Below are 18,349 nucleotides of genomic sequence, written 5' to 3'. Positions count from 1 at the left end.
TCTCATATTTTTAAGGCTGGAAAGATAAGAAGAAACCTGTCATGTATAAATTATCTCTATGAAAGTTCAGTGGGCCTCTCTCCTCGTTGAGCCACGTCTGTATCCAGGAACCCTGCGGTAACCCAGATATGCCAGAGGCCCCTTTAGATCAAACTATCATTTCATACCTTCATGCCTCATGAGGAGCCAAGTCTGTAGAGCCTCATCAGGCCCAGAAGAAAAGCGGATATGACATCCTCCATGCAAGGCCTCTGAGTGAGGTCGTGCCTCAGCTCTGGGATTATCAGAATAGCTGGGCTCTGACGTGATTTTCTCTTCTCTTTCTTGCTGTAATCGAAAGGCTGCGTTCTCTGCTGATCTGTTTTTCATTTTCCAGTTTTTAACAAGCAGTCGAGCCTTTCAAGGATCAGCAGCGTTTAATAGAAATGTCATGTTTTTCTCCTTGACAGTCCTCTTTGTTGATTGAAAGAGCTTTTGTAATGAGCCAATATTTTAATCTAACACTCAAACTTTTATGCGTCTCAGATTTGATATATTTAAAGGTTCTCTGTATAACATTCAGAAAACCTTTGTTAGTAAAGACACCAGTGGCTGAAAAGAGAACTGCACTCAGCATGCTGTAGGAGTGAAGGAGCATCCTGGCCATCAGCCAAAACAGTGACATGACAAACATGAGACTGAACGTGACTGACTGGCATCATGTTGACAGATGAGATAAATACAGCTACACTGTTATTATTGTCTGACTATAAACTACATTTGAAATTACAGGCTATATTTAGCTTTCCAGGGCTGACACAGCACTAAAGCAAAGTGGAGTCTGGCTATGTGTGACTATAGTTTTAGTAACTTTATGTTTTTTTTCCTTCTTCTGTCAATCTATGAATCAAATACCCTGCTGATGCTGACCCTGTGTTTTCCCTGACCTTGGTAATGTTCTTGTTTGGCCACTAAAGAAAGCTTTTGTTTATTGTTGTTGTTGTTGTTTTTTATGCTCATGTGTAGATTGGAGTGTAGATGATGCTGGGACTTCATTTCTAAGCTAACTGTTGATGCTGCAGGGGAATGAACGAGGGGGTTGCGTGATCATAAACATCATATCATTTGGCTATTCTAAGAACTCTTGAATTGAACTGAAGTCGAGAAAGGTTTCATTTTTCAAGTTACATTACTATTCTTTCATGAATTGGCAATGAAAAAGTGAATACACATAAATTGCTTCACATTTTGATGCATAGTAGAATCAGAATCAGAATCAGCTTCAATGGCCAAGTACGTACACAACATACAAGGAATTTAGTTTTGGCTGTTGGTGTCACCCTAGAAATAAGTAGAGAATAATAAAAAACTATAGAAAGTAGAAGAGAAAAATAGTAGTAAAAAAAATAAACATAACACTATATACAGATATTTACAAAGCTAGAAAGGAATACATAAACATGGTAGTGCAAAAATGATAATTGCTAGCTGATAATGATAATTGTAGCTTTAAAATGTTAGTCTAATCAAATGGATGCTTTGTTTTTTGGCCCAGTTGACAAGACATTCATGACTCCTATACTGTCCATGGGATGACTCCTAATTGTTTTGATGATTGCGTGATGTTTCCTCTTGGTCCACCATGAGGTTGGCCTATGTGATAGTGAATGAGCTAACATCCTCTGGGCTTTAGCTCTTAATCTAGTTCCATAATTGGGTCATTTTTTAAAAAAAATTTAAGCTCAAAACAGTTTGCAAAATAAAAGCTTGTTTGTTTCTTCTCATTAGGAAATGTTAGCATGCTAACACGCTAAGGTGAATAGCAGTTCCATTCAGCTCTAAACAATGCTTTGAGCTAAATTTCTCATCACATTTACCACTTGTCCCTGCTTTTAATAAATTGAATCATTCTACCATTAAGGTCCAGATAATCCCTTTGAGTATCTAGTTGTTGATGATGAGAGAAAGGACTTAGTGTATGTTCCATTTTAAAAAGAGGTGTGGGGAACTTGTAAAAACTGAGGCTTTGTCCGTTTGATCCTCAGCGATGGGTGTGACAGAAGCTGCAAAGTGTACCGAACACAAGCAGTGGGATGAATAAATGACTGCCAACGTCTTTCCAAGGAGTGACAAAGCAGGGCAAACAGCAGAACAAAAGCAGTTCTGTTCTTTCACAAGATAAGGAATTCAATTACTCTGTCTTCCTTTGATAAGAGTTCTGTTTAAAAATCATTGCTCGCTGCAGTGTTTATTCAGCTCATGGTTTATGTAGATAATGCTGCTCCTCTGATTTGCTGATGTTTGTTTTACGTGATTGCTGGTGGTGAACTTTGGCGGACACTTACAGCGTGTGGAGTTTCTTTTTGTGGTGTTTCTTTGTCAGAGGGCAGAGGTCACGGCTCTGCATGAAGTGTAGCAGAATACACGATAAATGCTCTGCTGAGCGTTGGTGCTTGTGTTTGAGCAGAGAGCCGGGGACGAGCTGCAGCCATGAGCTCCCGTTCCTTTTAGCCTTTTGTGTCCTGGTCGTTCATCACAAGCGCTCTTTGTGCCAGCCAAAGATCCCATGTCACAATATTTGAACAGCTGCAGACGATAGTTGTGTGTTTTCTCTTTTCCATCGGCGCGGAGGGCATAGATCTGGTTTGATAAGGCCCACTGTGAGAATTTGGAGAGCTGAGCAGCAGGAGAGGCACAAACTGCACCATTACTGCATCTAGGGCCAGAACCAAATATCAAACTGATGTAGTTACACATAAATTATTAAAAATGTGACAGCTGAAAGTTTCCCCCAGAGTGCATCACTCATGTCTAATTGGAGATGGATCAATGTGTTGCTATGAGAAGCCAGTAATGGATCATGTTAGAAACCCTGTTAGGTGATTCATTGACATCTCCATTCAAGCTGTCACTTCCTAAATCCAGTCGATATTAAGGCTAGAAACATGACACCTGTTCTTGGGTCAATGTGATCTGGAATTAACACACTTCCTGGAGCGGTGTTTTTGGGTAATTCAGTTGAAAGGGATTTCTTGGACACAGACACAATTTGTCATTTTGTGTTACAGAATAACACAAATGACCACAGAACAACACAACATGACTAAATGAGACACAAAATTATCATACAAGAGACAAAACGACCACAAACAGGATGATAATGACCAAAAATGACCAAAGAGAGACACAAACTGACAAACACAAAATGACCAAAAAAGGCTCAAAAAGACACAAAATGACCAAAAAAGGCTCAAAAAGACACAAAATGACTCAATGAGACACATAATTATCATATAAAGACACAAAATGACGAGAGACACAAAATAACTAAAATTGCAAAATGACTACAAAACACCTAAAATTACCACAAAGGAAACAGCCACAAAGGGGTGCAAAATGACCACAAAACATGACCACAAAAATGCACAAAATGATGACAAAAATTCACAAAATGATGACAAAAAAGAAACAAAATGAGCACAAAGATAGACAGCACAACCACAAAAAGACGCAAGACCACAAAAATGCACAAAATGACAAAATATGGCACAAAATGACCACAGAAAAACACAAAATGACTCAGTGAGACAAATAATCATCATATACAGACACAAAATGATGAGACACACAAAATAACTACAAAAATTGCAATATGACCACAAAAACAGACTGAAAATGACCACAGACCACAGATACAATTTATTATTTTACATATAAAATTTGATATATTGCCAAAAAAGAAATATCTGTCATAATTATCTCAATAAAAAGAACACAATCCAAACTATTTTTTGAATCAGCTCATTTTATTATTGTTTAGCTAATTAGAAGGTGGTTGTTATTAAATTGGGGTGGTTATTTAGTTGACATTTTAGTGATATCCAGTCATTTTTTATTAATAAGTGATTGTTTCCATAATAAGTAATTATGGAATTTGTAAAGACATGATCATAATGAACATTAAAAAAAGTTTTTTTTAAACTTTTATTAAAAATATATGCAAGATATATGCCATGGACTTCAGAAGTCCCTCAGTTGTATATTGACCCTCCTGCACTGCTGGCTCATGCACCCCAGTTTACCTGTAAGTTATTAGTTTTATTCCTTACCTGTATGCAAAGCCTTCTGGAAAACCACTTATTTGTGTAATTGTGTTATATGTGGTGCAGAGATCATGAATGTGGTGGGAATTATGGGATGTTCTGTGGTAAGACGACCATCCACAATATTTTCCAGGCAGGGAAACATCAGCATTTTTCCTTTAGTGTGTAATCTTTAAATAACTGAACTCTCCAGCCCTAACCCTAACCCACCTCCGTCTTGCAGACATGTCCTGTTGTGTTATTGGCTTCCACAAACGGTCTGAGAGCCTCGGGGCTGACGGCAGGAGGCTGCTTTGTGGACACGCACCACAGAGAGATCAGAGAAAATCATTATTATAGGAACTAATACTAATACATTTCAGGGGTTTTTTAAAGCATCTGCAGCTGGTAAAACTGTCTCTAATGTTGGCTATAATACGTGAAAATCAAAAAGAACTGTCGACAAGATGTTAAAACACTGTGTAGTAATACGTTTCCTCTCTTGAGCCATTGAAAGCTGCTTGTACTGGAAAAAATGCCCCTCTCAAAACAAGAAAAAAGCTTATTTCAAGGAACTTTACGCTGAAATAAGTGAAAAAATGGTTTGGTAAGATTTCTTGAAATAAGATATGATATTTAGAATATTGAGATCTTAAAATTAGCTGGAAGACTTATTTTAAGCTCTATTTTACCAGGATTGTCAAGCTTAGGTGTCTATATATGCTAAAAAATAGCAGTTTTTCACTCAAAAATAGATTTTGCTTTCACGTAACCTCCTAATTTGAGATGTATTAAACCTATTTTGACTTTTCTTCTAAAATACAACTCAAAACAAGATCATTTCAAGATTGTTTGACTTAACAAGACATTTAAGATGCATTGTCTTAAAACAAGTCCCTCCATCTGCTGAAATGTCTCTTGTTAAGTGAATTTATCTTAAATCAAGTGGGATGAGACATTTTGACTAAAAATAAGACCAATAGACTTGGTAAGATTTTGAGTTTTTGCAGTGTGTTGATTCCTGCAGCAACACCGATAATAGTGAATACAGCAACATTCTGTATGTGTGTATCTCTGTGTGTGTAGCGTGCATTGGTTGAATGAATGTGTATGTGTTCCAGGTATGTGTGCGTTCATGTGTGTTTGTCCATGGTTTTGGAGTGAGGACGGAGGGGTGTTTGGTTTCCGTCCTTGGGCTGTGTTTATGCACCGACTCGTTGTGAACGCTGCAGAACGCGACCATCATGACCACCTTGTATCGAGTTCGGGACTTGACTGAAACCATGACCTCAGCCTGCTGTGGAATTACTGAGTCAACATCTGCCCATACGAGCTGCAGATAAAAAATGCAAAACGAGAGCTCGACGATGAAAACTTAACGCTGTAGACTTCTCACATTGGAAGTCAAGGTCAAGTGGGGGTCGAGCACATTTCAGCTCTGATGCGGACTGAGAAAACAGCCCCCTCAGCTCTGCTTGTGTCTGATGCGATCAGCTCAGGTTTTTGATTACAGACGGACAAAATCCTCCTGCAGGCCTCCGAGTGTGGATCTGTATATGTGAATTGATTTGTACTGAGCTCTGCGGTCGTTGTGTAAACTGCAGCTGAGCTCCGCATTGTGTCTGACTGTAATGAAACAAGCTCTGCTGAGGACTGTGTTTACTGACTACTGATTACAGTTAGTGCATGCTGGCAGGGAAATAGCCCCATCACTGTAATGATACTGCAGAGGGAGCGTGTGAAAAGGGGGAAAAAGAGGGGTAAAACCTAGATAGAGAGGGCACCTTGGTAATCCAGACTACAATTAAAATTCTGGTCCAGTCACAAGCACAGTTAGTTTGCAGTCACCATGTGGTATTTGATACAGGACAGATTAATCACACCCTCTGAGGCGAGCATGGAAAGTAACACTGATGACACTTAACAAGTCTCTGGATGCAAAGAGGACTGCAGCTTCTTCCTCAGGTAATTAGCGCAAATGCACTAATAAAATTAAAGGCGGCTGTTATTCTATGCTGACGGTACTTCTTATGTTGTAATTTTACTGATGCATGTAAGTGCACAAAGGGTGCATGGGAGATTTAGTATTCCGCTCTCATGAAGTTTGACTAAATCGAAGTGGCAGATGTTAAGATGTCCATATTTTATGCAGTATCCGTATGAGTCAGGTTCCAAAAGCACAGGTGTCATGTTCTTCCTATAATGGAATTCAATAGGATCCTTTATTAGATCCCTATTAGATGCCTTCCGAATGCACACATCTGTCGAACTCCACACCCACTTTCTAATACATTCTTGTTTTGATTTCGAAGTCTCAATCCCAAGCTCACATCTTATAAAATAACAGTGTTGACATTATTATGGATATTTTTTTAGCCAAGGAAAACTCCCTTCAGAGTTGTAGAAGATGTTGCACAATTGTTTTCACAGGCTGTGAAATTGGAAGACTGTTATTTTAATACTGAAATATGTCCAGTTTAAGTTCAGATATGCTGCGTTTGTGTGAATTAATGTTGTGCCAAAAGCAGTTTATGTAAAATAAAAGAACATACATAATTCCAACACTGCTGGGAAAATAAAATCTAATAGAAAATGCAGTGAATGTACAAGCACAAAAGCATACATATAAGTACCAACGACATGGAACAATGGATTTAGTTGTGTATCTTCAGTCAGCAGTTATTTTTTCTGTCTGAGCTGAGGCTGACAAGGTTGGAAGTTGTAGATTTGCATTTTTTCTACATCGCATAGACACAGCTAATTAAAAAAAATGTTGATTTAAAATGTGTTTAACTTCCATGTCCTGACTGATGGTGTCTATTTGCTCTTTCTTCTCTGTGCAACCATGTTTTTCTGTTTCAGTGTATTTTAACAGACCAATCTTCAGTAACGACATACAGAAAATATCCAGCTCATTATTATTACGTAAGATAAATATTCCTTAAAGGACACAAGGAAGCTTCAGTTTAATCGCTTGAGTTTTGATATTATATAACGGGAGCTATGACGTGTCTAAAGCAGATCCATTATCATAACTAATGAAGTTTTGTAATGAGGTGAACATGCAGCTCTTGTGCACTGGAACTGTATTTTCATTGTCTCCCAGCACTCCTGAATATAACCCTGTGGTAGAATGTAATTCAGCTTATTAACCCATCTAATTCCGTGGATTTAGATGCAATTATTCATATTCATGCACTGTTGTGTCTGGCATGTTTATACTCTCCCACCATAGTAAAGTTCAGTAAGACAGAAATGACGGCTGATCCTTTTAAATCAGGATGTTATATGAAGGTCACCACCTGCAGAAGAGAAAACATGCATCAGAGTGGAGGAGGCAGTGTGTTTTTAATATTTGTTTGAGCAGAGCTTAAATAAGTTTATAGTCTTCACTAGTTATGTGTTGTGAACAAGAAGTCCAAGGATGAGGCCAAACTTAATTTGGCAAAATCTGTAAAAATCTGTACAATATTGTACATTTTCCAAACCAGGTCTATTTTTCTCCCGCCAAAATGGATGTGACACACTTGGCAACATCGTAGCTGACAGGGCTCTGAATCCTCTCGTCGGCTAGGGCAGGAAAAGCATGGTTGCCATGGTAACGGGTCATGCTTCAAACCTTATTTGTGCCATCCCAGGGGTGTACGCAGCGATGTGAGCAGGATGCCCGTCAGGGATTGGTTGGTTAAGGTGAGTCCTTGTTGGACAAAGTCACAAATCAAGCTCAGTACAGAGATGCTCGTGGGCTTGTTCGTGTTCCTTAAGTTGATTTTGCATCGGCTTATTAAATAGAAAATGTAATGCTCTTTATGTTACTCACTGAGACGGAGTTTAACTACAGTTTAGTATTCTATGTGCTGCCTGTTTGCACACAGACTCCTACTAAGACCACCCAAGGCTGCCCTGCCCTCACTGTGTTTACTGTGTGGCTGGGATTCAATTAGAGAATTAGTGCCTGTACATCCTGTGTAACCTGCTAAACTAAAGGAAAGGATAATTCTCCTCAGGAAAGCAGTGACTGCAATAACAAACATTTCTCTAATGGTACAGCACTGCAGCTTTTTGGAAATTTTCCTCCAACAAAAGCAAAAGTTTATCCTGGAGATAAAATGCACTCATAGTAAGGACAAGTATTATTTTTTTAAATTTTCATCTAGTTGCATCAAGTTTTGGGATTTTTTTGTGCAGGAGCCATATCTGTCTTTGAGATTTCTGCTAACGGCTCAAAGCAAAAGAGATGTATGAAATGAAATTTGTTGTACAACCAGAGTAGAAGTCCCTGTTAAGCTGATGAAAGTGGAGTCCGTGGATTATAGAGAGTATTAGAGACAGATTCATGAATGGTATGTTGCAGTTTAAATCACTGCTTGAACTGTAGTCTGTAGCATTAAGAGGCAGAGGATGGGCTGCTGTGAAATGTGGTTTGTACATATGCGGCCTAAAAGTTTTAGTGATAATTGCCTGAAATTTGCTTTAGTGCCACCATGAGGTTTCACAGAGATATACCTCACTGTAAGATGATTGATAATCTCTTTATGCTAATTAATGATAAACATGGGCTGTGTCTGAAATCTTCCACTCACTCCTTATCTAGGGTTACTACATAGTGAACTATTTAAGGAGCAAGTTTGGACACTATTCGAAGTGTTAATTACGCTAGCTGTGATTTATGCTGCATCAAATTCACTGTTTATTACGTGGCAAGAAACATGTAAAATTCATCAATGTAACCTAAATGGGAAATTTCTTACATATTTATGACAAGTTTTCATGCTCTCGTGCATCTCTTCTTGCAGTGCATGATGGTACATATCGCTTGGTTAGTGACATCGGCTGTGCACAACTTTTCACGGTGGATTGTGGGATATTTTGAGTGCGCTATATAGGGTGTAACTTAATGTTCGGACAGTACTACAAACTGACAAACACCCTATGTAGTGCACCATATATTAAACTTGCAGCTTTGCAGAGCCACAAGGAGGAAATCTTGTCTAAATGTAATTTTTAATCATCTTAGTGAGAATTTTTGTGTTGATGATGAATCAGAGAGCTCGTCCTCAAATAAAACAAAACCGTCTTCATACACATGCACAAAATATGTTCTGTAAGAGTTGTTGCACTGTGTACAAAAAGTGGCTAAATGTAGAAAAGAATGTCAATGGGTTTATTTTACTTGGACACCCTCACTGTTTAACATGGGAACCACTCACAGTTTATCCAGACATGCACTGCAGTAACCTCTTAACACCCGGAGTCATGACACTCACAGCCGTACTTAGGCCAAGATCGTCTGTGTTGCTAAGGATCAGGACGGGGTTGTGGACAGAAGGTCACAGCCATGACCTCTGACCCTTTTAACTTCTAGGAAGGACTGGATTTACAACCTCCCATGCTAGCAGTTCACGGGCACAGCAAACGGTCAACAGTGTGAGAAATGTGTCCAGCCTGGCCGCACCCTGACCACTGCTTCTGTTTCAGTCTTCACACAGCCTCGGTCTGAGGTCTCCTAAACACATACAGTTAAATTTAGACCGACCACAGTCACAGCCAGACCTCCTGGAATCTCTTCTCATTGTCTGCCTTTTCTCTCTCCTCTTGCCTCTGGTGGTCAGTGTGTTTTAGGTAACTTTTGCTCACTGTCGTCCGTTGGACCCCTTAACATCTCACACACAAACACTCCTTCCTCCTCATTTCTCCCTCTACCCATCATGCTCAGGGGCAGCCGACTGGGGCTGATTTATGTAGTGTTTGCACAGGGTTAGTGCTCACGGCTCTGGAGGAAATTAAATGTTCAAGTTACAGCAGCGAGTGGATTCATGTTACCTAAAAATACTGATGTGATTCCTAGAAGACCTTTTTCAATATCACTTGTTTGGACTACGTGAGTTCATATTGTGTTCATGTGTGGGTTCAAACAATCACCTTCTACATAAAAGCTGGACATCCTACAAGGCTCAGTGATCTGCTTTTTTATGTTAGTGGTCAGTTTTCTAGGGAACAGGGTCGTATTTGTACATCTCAGAGCGTTCGTTGGGTTGAGTGTGTTCACTTTCTGCAGTATGGTCACTTTTCATCATCCACTCGTTCTCTGATGGCTGCTTTTACGCTAATGGCTAAGCAGCAAGAGGTTTAATCACAATTTCTCTCGGTATCAAGTGTAGCCTGCCAGTAACCGCCTGGGAAGATCAATACTGAGTCCAGCTGGAGCCGACTGCAGCGACAAATTTAACAAAAGAAACATTTTTGCATGCTTTTTGTTTACCTCCAATGCTACTCATGCTGCTTCAGCTTTCCTTATTCCCTATATTTAGTATTCCAGACTTTCTCCTGGGCAAAATATTCCTTCAGTAGCTGCCTGTGTGATTTGGATTAATATCCTGTTGAAAGATCCTCCTCTGTTTTGGCCAATTTCTTTAAGTTTGCATCCAAAATTCCTGTGTCCTTCAGAGTTTGTGATCCAATCAATAAATATAAGTTTGTCCCAGATTTTTCTACAGGAGCATCAGACAGATCCATGCGTGTTGAACTTGGACTCATCTGAAAATAAGACAAATCTCCAAAAGTTGCGATTTTTCTGGCCACGGTCTTTTGCAGATGTGATCCTGGCAGTCTTATTCTTTGTATCACTCACTGATTCTCTTTGTGAACTGAGTTGTGTCTGGGATTCTTATAGATTTCTGAAGCGATCTTAAGCAGATCAGTCTGCTGCTGCTCTTTCTCTGTGCTTGGTCCTCTATTTTTAATTTTTTTAAAAACCCAGTTGCAGAATTTCTTTGTAATCTCACAAATGAGTGACCTTTTTGAAGCTAAAAAAGCAGTGCTTGACCTTTTCTCTGAACCCACTTCACTTATCTTTGACATTTTTGCTTTTAAGAAACCACCTCCAAGGCCATTTGCAGAGAATTTATAATGTCAGTTCTCTCTTAAATTCACACAGCTGTGGTTCAGCTCATTAATGATGGACGTGTTCCACGAAATTTAATGATAAGAACTTGTCCTAACGTCGTTTTTGTGGCATTTACAGAGGTACGTTAGTACAAATGTGATTTATTCATTTCAGTAGGGATGTTTTGTTAAGAGCTAAATGTAGGGCAGATACCAGTTTATCTAACATTTCTTGATATAGCCTTGTTGTTGTATAACCTAATTTAACTGGATCAAAACTGTTTGAGGCCACTGAATATAAATGATGTTTGCTCATACATGTGATTAAGAAGTGGAAGCATTTAAATAATTATAACAGCAGTAATAAAGTAAGTGCATGGCGGTTTTCACAAAATTCCACCTCAATTTTTTTTTAATCAAAATGTGTCTCAAAACACTTTATTCTTGAGTTTGCTTCATTCTTTAAAACAACAAAAACTGTACTAAATAACTATTATGTTTTCTTGCATTTAGATTTCTCTGTTAATGTGCGTAAAAATACTCATCGTCATGTGACATCAGTTTCATGAGGAGTATCTGAGTGCCACTCCTCTCCTCCTCCTCCTCCTCCTCCTCCTCCTCCTCCTCCTCCTCCTCCTCCTCCTCCTCCTCCTCCTGCAGCTCAGTGCTCAGTGGCCTGTAACAGGTTCCTGATGGCAGGCCGTGAACATGATGAGATCACCTATTAGCATCGCTGCTCTCATCATCTCCCCCACCCTGTCAGAGCTCACATAGGAGGAGAGAGGGCACACATGCATGATGCTCTCTTTATCTGGCATTCATTAACATAGGTAATCAAATATCATGTTTGTCAGTTCTTCCCTGCTTTAATCTACAGCCTGTTATCACTAAGACCTCCATGCACACACACAATTCTCCATCATCACCCACATACCAGAGAGCATGGTTCTGTTTTCTGTCCTCACTGGACTTAATGAAGAAATAACGATTAATTATGTCTTTATCTAATCATTTTATGCCGCCTATTTACAAACTTCTGCAGCTCTTTCATCACAATGAGTCATAAATCAGCTCAGTGCCCAACAGTGTTTCTAGCAGGAAAACAGATTTTTTTTTCAGATTGAAGGAAATATACTCTTGGCAAAGCAACTAGTTACCACAAAAAAACAATCACATTATTGAGTTCTATTAAATAAAGTGATTTTTGATTAGAGTGACAAACACCTTGAAATAGATGGCTTAGGAGACAGAGGTCCATATTTTATTGATAGAGTTCACTGCTCAGTTATAGCCTTAGAAAGAGAGCTGAATAATGCATAGTCCTGGGTGTGTTAGGAGCATGTTTGGGCTACATGTCTGATGGATTCAGACAGTCTGTAGCAGGGGGTACGATAATAATAATTAAAAACAAATAGCAGTCTGGAAAACACATTAGAAACAACAAAACCATCATATTCCCTGTGAAAATATGTAGTAGAGCCTATTTGTAGTTCTTTTTAAATGGAATTTTGAACATTTTGGTGCTGTTTTCATTTTGATCGTACATATTTTATCTTATTTTATTCAAAATATATTCAAGAGATTTCAGAAATCTATTCAGACTCTGGATAGCAGAAGATGTGTCACTGCTATTGTACACACAACCTCACCTCTCTACGGTCGCAATCAGGATCCCCTCCGACTTTAAGGACTCAGGATTAGTGAGACACATTTTTGAGTGGCTCAATATCTTCCAAAGGCAACACATGACATCAGCTCAGAAAAACCAACATGATTCTCCCAGAACAAGAACATTTCTCATCTCTGGCAGAGCTGGACGGGTCCCAGACTGTTACACAACGGTCTGGACAGCAGGCCTGGACTGTGATTACTCATGTCATCATTGTGAACGAGCGTGGAATTGAGAGAGACCTACTTTCCCTCAGATGGGATGTAAGACACCAAAGCTAAGTTCCTGAAATCTTTCATTGCCTCAATGAGCACAGAACACCTTTTTTTTCCTCTCTTGTGTTCTCTCTGTCACTCAGCAGCTAAACGCCGCTGCTCTTGAGCCAAGTTTTTCCTCCACATTCATGTCTGCAAAGCGTGTAAAATGTGTGACAGGAGAACACTTCATCATGACGCAGTTATGACACTTTGGCTCATGCTACTCAGCTGTTTTTGTAAGTTTATCACTGCTTAAACTCCACATATGTGCAGCTTTAATGTAATCTCTTGATTAAGGAAACACACTTAGGTCATTTACTTGTTATCAGCGCCAGCAGGAGCAGCAGACTGTCTCTGTGTTGTGTGTTTTAGTGACCGAAAATTCAATTGTTCTGCAGTTTGAATGTTTGCTTTTGCTTTCACGGTGAATATTACTGCATGTAAGAGTGAATGGCAGCAGTTATGTGTCTGTCTTGGTTCTGCAGCGCTATAAATAGGCCCCTGCAGCCCCTGAAGTGTGGTTGGGCCGGCGGGTCAAGCTGCCACATATGGCCGCTCTAGTATGTCTTGTAACAGTAGTGTTATTTCTGCATACTGGCCCCTTGGCAGTTTGGAGAGGATTTTAGCAGGAGCGTTGCAGATGAGAGCAAAGGGGACAAAAAGAAGGGGAGATCTGAGCCAAAGCTGAGATTGACATCTCACATCAGCAAGCAAGAGGCCCCTCTCAGTCAGTCAGTGTGCTGCTAAGGCAGTCAGTCAAGTAGAATCCTCCTGACTGTGGAGTGCTTCAGGATGGACCCCACCTTAAAAAGAGACGCCCGTTGTTGTCTGTGTGTGTTCGCAGGCGGCCCGGCTGAGGATTCCTCCAATCTGTGAAGTGGTGGGCGTATGACATCAGGCGCCCCCCTCCCCTCCTCTACCATCCCATCTCCCTCCTCCTAACATCAACGCGTCCGGCCAATCAGCACACGAGGAGATCCGGTCACATGAGAATCCCCCCAGTCTCGGTTACCATGACAACGAGCACTGGTCCAGGCAGCATCTTGCCGTGGTGAGAAGAGAGAGAGAGAGTGAGTGGGGGGAAGAAGGCGGGAGGAGAGGCAGAAAGAGAAGGGGAGAAACAGAAAGAGAGCAACCACAGGAGTACCTCTCGGATCTTCAGCTGTCTTTCCATCAGTACAGTAAGTACTTTCACTGTCATTATCCTGCCAATCGAAGCAGATCTCATTGTCATCTGTGTCCGATGATGTGTGAATGTGTGATCATGGCAGATGCCTTTGAAGATTTCTGGGGTGACATCATGTGTAATCCCTTTGTGATGTTGAGAATGCATGCAGCCTGCCTCACCTTAGGTAGACAAGCCTTTGTCTGTCCGCTTCACTCAGCCTCCACTGATCCATTAATGACAAACCCTTAATAGTGAACAAAGGCGTGGTGGGAACCAGGCTGCTCAGCGCAATCAGAGGCAGTTTTATAACGTGGTGAAACTCTCTCTGATGCATTATGATCCAGCAGCAAGTCATCCTGCTTCTGACTCCTAATCTCATTCATTCCATTCATTCTCTCTCTCTCATCTTAACACCAGCAGACCTGGTTGTCACCCTACATTCCCCTTGGGGTTTGTTTAATTAGCAAATTATCGCAAATCCAACTAGGGCAGCTTGTTCTGATTGGAGACCTCATATGTGGAATGTCCTTGTGGAGGTAGAAACAGCGAGCGTTCCTGCCTGCGAGCCCGTTCACAGCCAAAGTGCTGCTGTTTTAAATTAGTGCAGGTTTTACCTCATATCTGAGAGATATGATGCAATGTCCCTGCTTTCAATTACACAACAAACAACTACAGTCATATTCTGGATCATAAGTTTACTGCAGAAATGCTTTTTCGTTGTGCATTTTGTGACACATTTTCTTATCCACTAAAGTAGGAAGTCCTTGCTTTGAATGAGGTGCGAAGGATCCCAGTTCACAATCTGCTGCATGAAGAAGTTGAAAAGTTTTTTCTTCCCTGTACCTTCAAAGATAATAAGCATGTCTGGAGATGCACACCAATTATTTCATTGTCTACCAAAGGCAGAAACTGCCTATGAACAGACAGCACAGTACTTATTTGAGGCAAACATTGCAGATCCAATTATATGTAACCCATCCATCATAATCTGGGTAGTATCTGGTATTATATTGTGCCTGAATCCATCCCTGCAGCTCTTCTCTTTCTCATAAGTCCATTACATTTCTCTGTATCTCTTCCTCCTTACTTTTTTAACAGCTATATAGGTGGAACAAAGGTTTTGCAGATTTTTTAAAAGTCTGCTGAATGAACAGGAATAATGTTGTAGCACTGATCATGCCACGTGTCTGTATTCAAGTTGAAGTTTACACAGGATCTTTGTGAGGGATTATAAGAGCTGTGTGTCTTTGTTTACACTAAAAACCAGCCACACAGGCCTATCTGTCCGGTGACGGGAGGAAGGTGTCGCCTTGTTGGATGTTTAAGAGGGAGAGACCGACTCTGTGCAGAGCTGATAGTGGGAGAAGAGGTTCCTCCTTCCAAAATGGTCTGAGACTGGACTGGACTCTGTAGAGAATATAAATGAAAGCATTTTATGTTAATCAAAAGGATGAACTTTATCTGAAGGTATCATGTTTGGGTAGCTGTGATCCAGTTTGGGTTTGCAAAAGGTGTGTAAGTTGTTAAGCTTTCTTTTGACAAGACTCTTTGAATAATCATTACTCAATCATTTCCTATTGCTATTATTTGATTCCGGCTCACTGACAGATACAGTATATTTTTATAGACCTTTATAGGAAAGACCTTGGACTGTGTTGTGATTGACACAGAACTAAAGCAGAATATCAGCAATCCATATTTCTGTCTGTGAGAAGCAGCCACACGCTCACTAGGTCGTTTCCCCCATGATCTTTTGCCATTTGAGAGCAATTGTTTGCAAGTTATAATTTTCCCAAGTTGTAATCTTATGGTTTTCCACTGAGGCAAACTTCAGCCCTTCTAAAACCACCGCACAATCCCTGTACAGACTTAGTTAGAAAACAAACAACTGGACTTTGGAGTTAAGTGGGGATTATATTTTCAAGATTCCGTACAGCAGGCAGACAGATCAGAAGCACTGAGACTCAGGAGTTCCATTACTGTACGTCATGCTTGTTGGTTAAAAGAGTCATCCCCTCTGTGCTGCTGAAACTACTGTTAGAGGTCATGTACATCTGCTGGGTGCCACAAATACACAAATGCTCACTGAATTACTCGGATAACTCAGCTGAACAAACTAGCAACTATACAAACTTAATTTCAAAATCAGAATCAGAAATACTTTATTGATCTCCTGTGGGAAACTGCTTCTTGTTTTTGTCATTTTGCGTCTCGTTTTTGTGGTTTTGCATCTCGTTTTTGTCATTTTGTGTCTCATTTTTGTCGTTTTGCATCTTTTGTCATTTTGTGTCTCGTTTTTGTTGCTTTGTGTCTTGTTTTTATCATTTTGTGTTTTGTTTTTGTCGTTTTGTGTCTCATTTTTGTTGTTTTGTTTTGTTTTTGTTGTTTTGTATCTCATCTTTGTCATTTTGTATTTTGTTTTTGTCTTTGTGTCTCGTTCTTGTTGTTTCGTGTCTCTTTTTTGGTGTTTTGTGTTCCATTCTTGTTGTTTCGTGTCTAGTTTTTGTCATTTTGTGTGTCACTGTGTTGCTCCTGTTCCAAGTCTCAGAAATTTAAGCTGTAAAAAAAAATAAAAATTAAAAAATACATTGTTAAGCACAAGGAGAAGTCCTAAGAATAAAAACTGGAACTGGAAAAAGTGTGAGCATGAAAAGCAAAATGTGCTTTTTTCTGAGAAAAATAAAAATGTAAGTATAGGGTATAATAAATAGTAGTATTACACAGATAATTAGCTATTATATCAATTGCACATTATTGAGTGTTAACTGAAGAAGTGAAGATAATTTCAGCCTAATATGAAGGAATTGAAATGATAGATGAGTCTAAGATAAAGTTTTCATAGAATTTGACCTTATTGAAATAAACATGGCTGATATCGTCCATTCTTCATCAAGCCTCCTTTAGGACCCTCAGTTTTTGACAATCAGCTTCTAAACGTCTCTTGCTAAACCAAATAAGCATTTATTTAAGATGTAAAATCATGCTCAAGGTATCTCAGAAAGCTTTAAAATAACTAAACATTTTTAAAAATCCACATTTCTTTTGTCATATAAAGCAAAATGCAGCACGTCTCTCCCCGTTGTGTAAACCGGTTTTGATATTTCTGACACCATGTGAAGGCAACAGGGCTGCTGCGTCACGTTAGAAGAGACCAATTGGATTAAACCGAGTTAAAACACGCAGGCTCACTCCAAGAAGCAGCGGGGGTCGCTTACCCGACATTAGCAAAGAAGTGTAGCTACATGCTAGCACAACTCCGTTTCTGTTCAACACACCCGCCTTATAATGTGTCATATTGTCGAAGTGCAGTTACACAAACGGCTTGTTGTCTTTTCGTGTCGCGTTGTTATTTTCCGCCCGCCTCTCTTCTCCCCTCCTTGTCGCTGATATGGTCTCGACCGATCCCTCTCTGTCAGTTTCAAGTTGCGCCTTCTCCCTCTGCTGTGGCTCCAGCTCCGGCCTGAACGAGCAGCACACGCTCAGTAACACACGTAGACTTTGGATTTTTTTACCCCCTGAAATCTACCTTTTACACGCAGACATGGACTCAGTCCCGCCGCACACGAGTGGATTATAAACACGCGGGATTTAGAGGTGAGACTTGTCCCCGATCGCTTGACAAACACGGTGCATTTTTTTGTATCGTTACCGTGGGATCCCGCGGACTGACTGCACCTTTGCACGTTTGGGAATGTCATGCTCCGGTGGGTTTAATAAGAGCAATTTATCTGGGCGGGTTTTGCAGTCAGTGTGGTATTTTTTATTTATTTATTTTTAATCACATTGCTCTGCTGGTGCATCGCTGCGTTTTTTTAATGGGACAGCCTGTGGAATGCAGTGGATGGTGGCAGACAGTTACACTGCAGTGTCCTCACGTCTTACAATTCACCCATACACCTAATGGGGATTGATTTATTTGTGCAATTCATTGACGCTCGATAATATGTGTTATTTATATGGAAGGAAATCTCTTGTTGATTTGAGTCACAGCAGAGAATGGACCGTTGGTATGGAAGTATAGTACACTACACCTCTGTAACTGTACACACAAGTCTTTTACTACGTATTTAACTTTCACAAGTTCATAGGACTACATAAATAGTTCCAATGTTGTGTTAAAAACCACTAAAATGCAATATTTTGCTCTGCATGAATGCATTCTAACAGGTTTCACTGTTGAAGGCAATGCAGACTATGACTGTCTTTTTATTTCTGAGTTTTCTATTTGATTAAGTGTAAAGGAGAGACAGGATTGATCTTTTATTATTGCAACTTTTCATTTATATACTCTTTTGTAAGTCAGAAATTG

General features: G+C 39.9%; 1 protein-coding gene across 36 annotated transcripts in view; it reads left to right on the top strand.

Moving 5' to 3' along the window:
• The window catches only part of mical3a (microtubule associated monooxygenase, calponin and LIM domain containing 3a), a 93,280-nt gene that overhangs the window by 8,122 nt on the left and 66,809 nt on the right, over positions 1-18,349 (top strand). For 35 of the 36 annotated variants that reach the window (XM_055008923.1, XM_055008879.1, XM_055008904.1 and 32 more), the window contains exon 2: positions 13,717-14,053. The gene's annotated coding sequence lies outside the window, so the exon portion shown is untranslated. Of the gene's footprint in view, positions 1-13,716; positions 14,054-17,474; positions 17,635-18,349 lie in introns of those variants that run through there. The other variant, XM_055008869.1, reaches the window with a different exon arrangement.

This window comes from Amphiprion ocellaris, chromosome 3, assembly GCF_022539595.1.
Source record: "Amphiprion ocellaris isolate individual 3 ecotype Okinawa chromosome 3, ASM2253959v1, whole genome shotgun sequence".
Classification (NCBI taxonomy): domain Eukaryota; kingdom Metazoa; phylum Chordata; class Actinopteri; family Pomacentridae; genus Amphiprion; species Amphiprion ocellaris.
The sequence above is the reverse complement of the archived record's forward strand: the minus strand, read 5'-3'. Positions and strand labels throughout refer to the sequence as shown.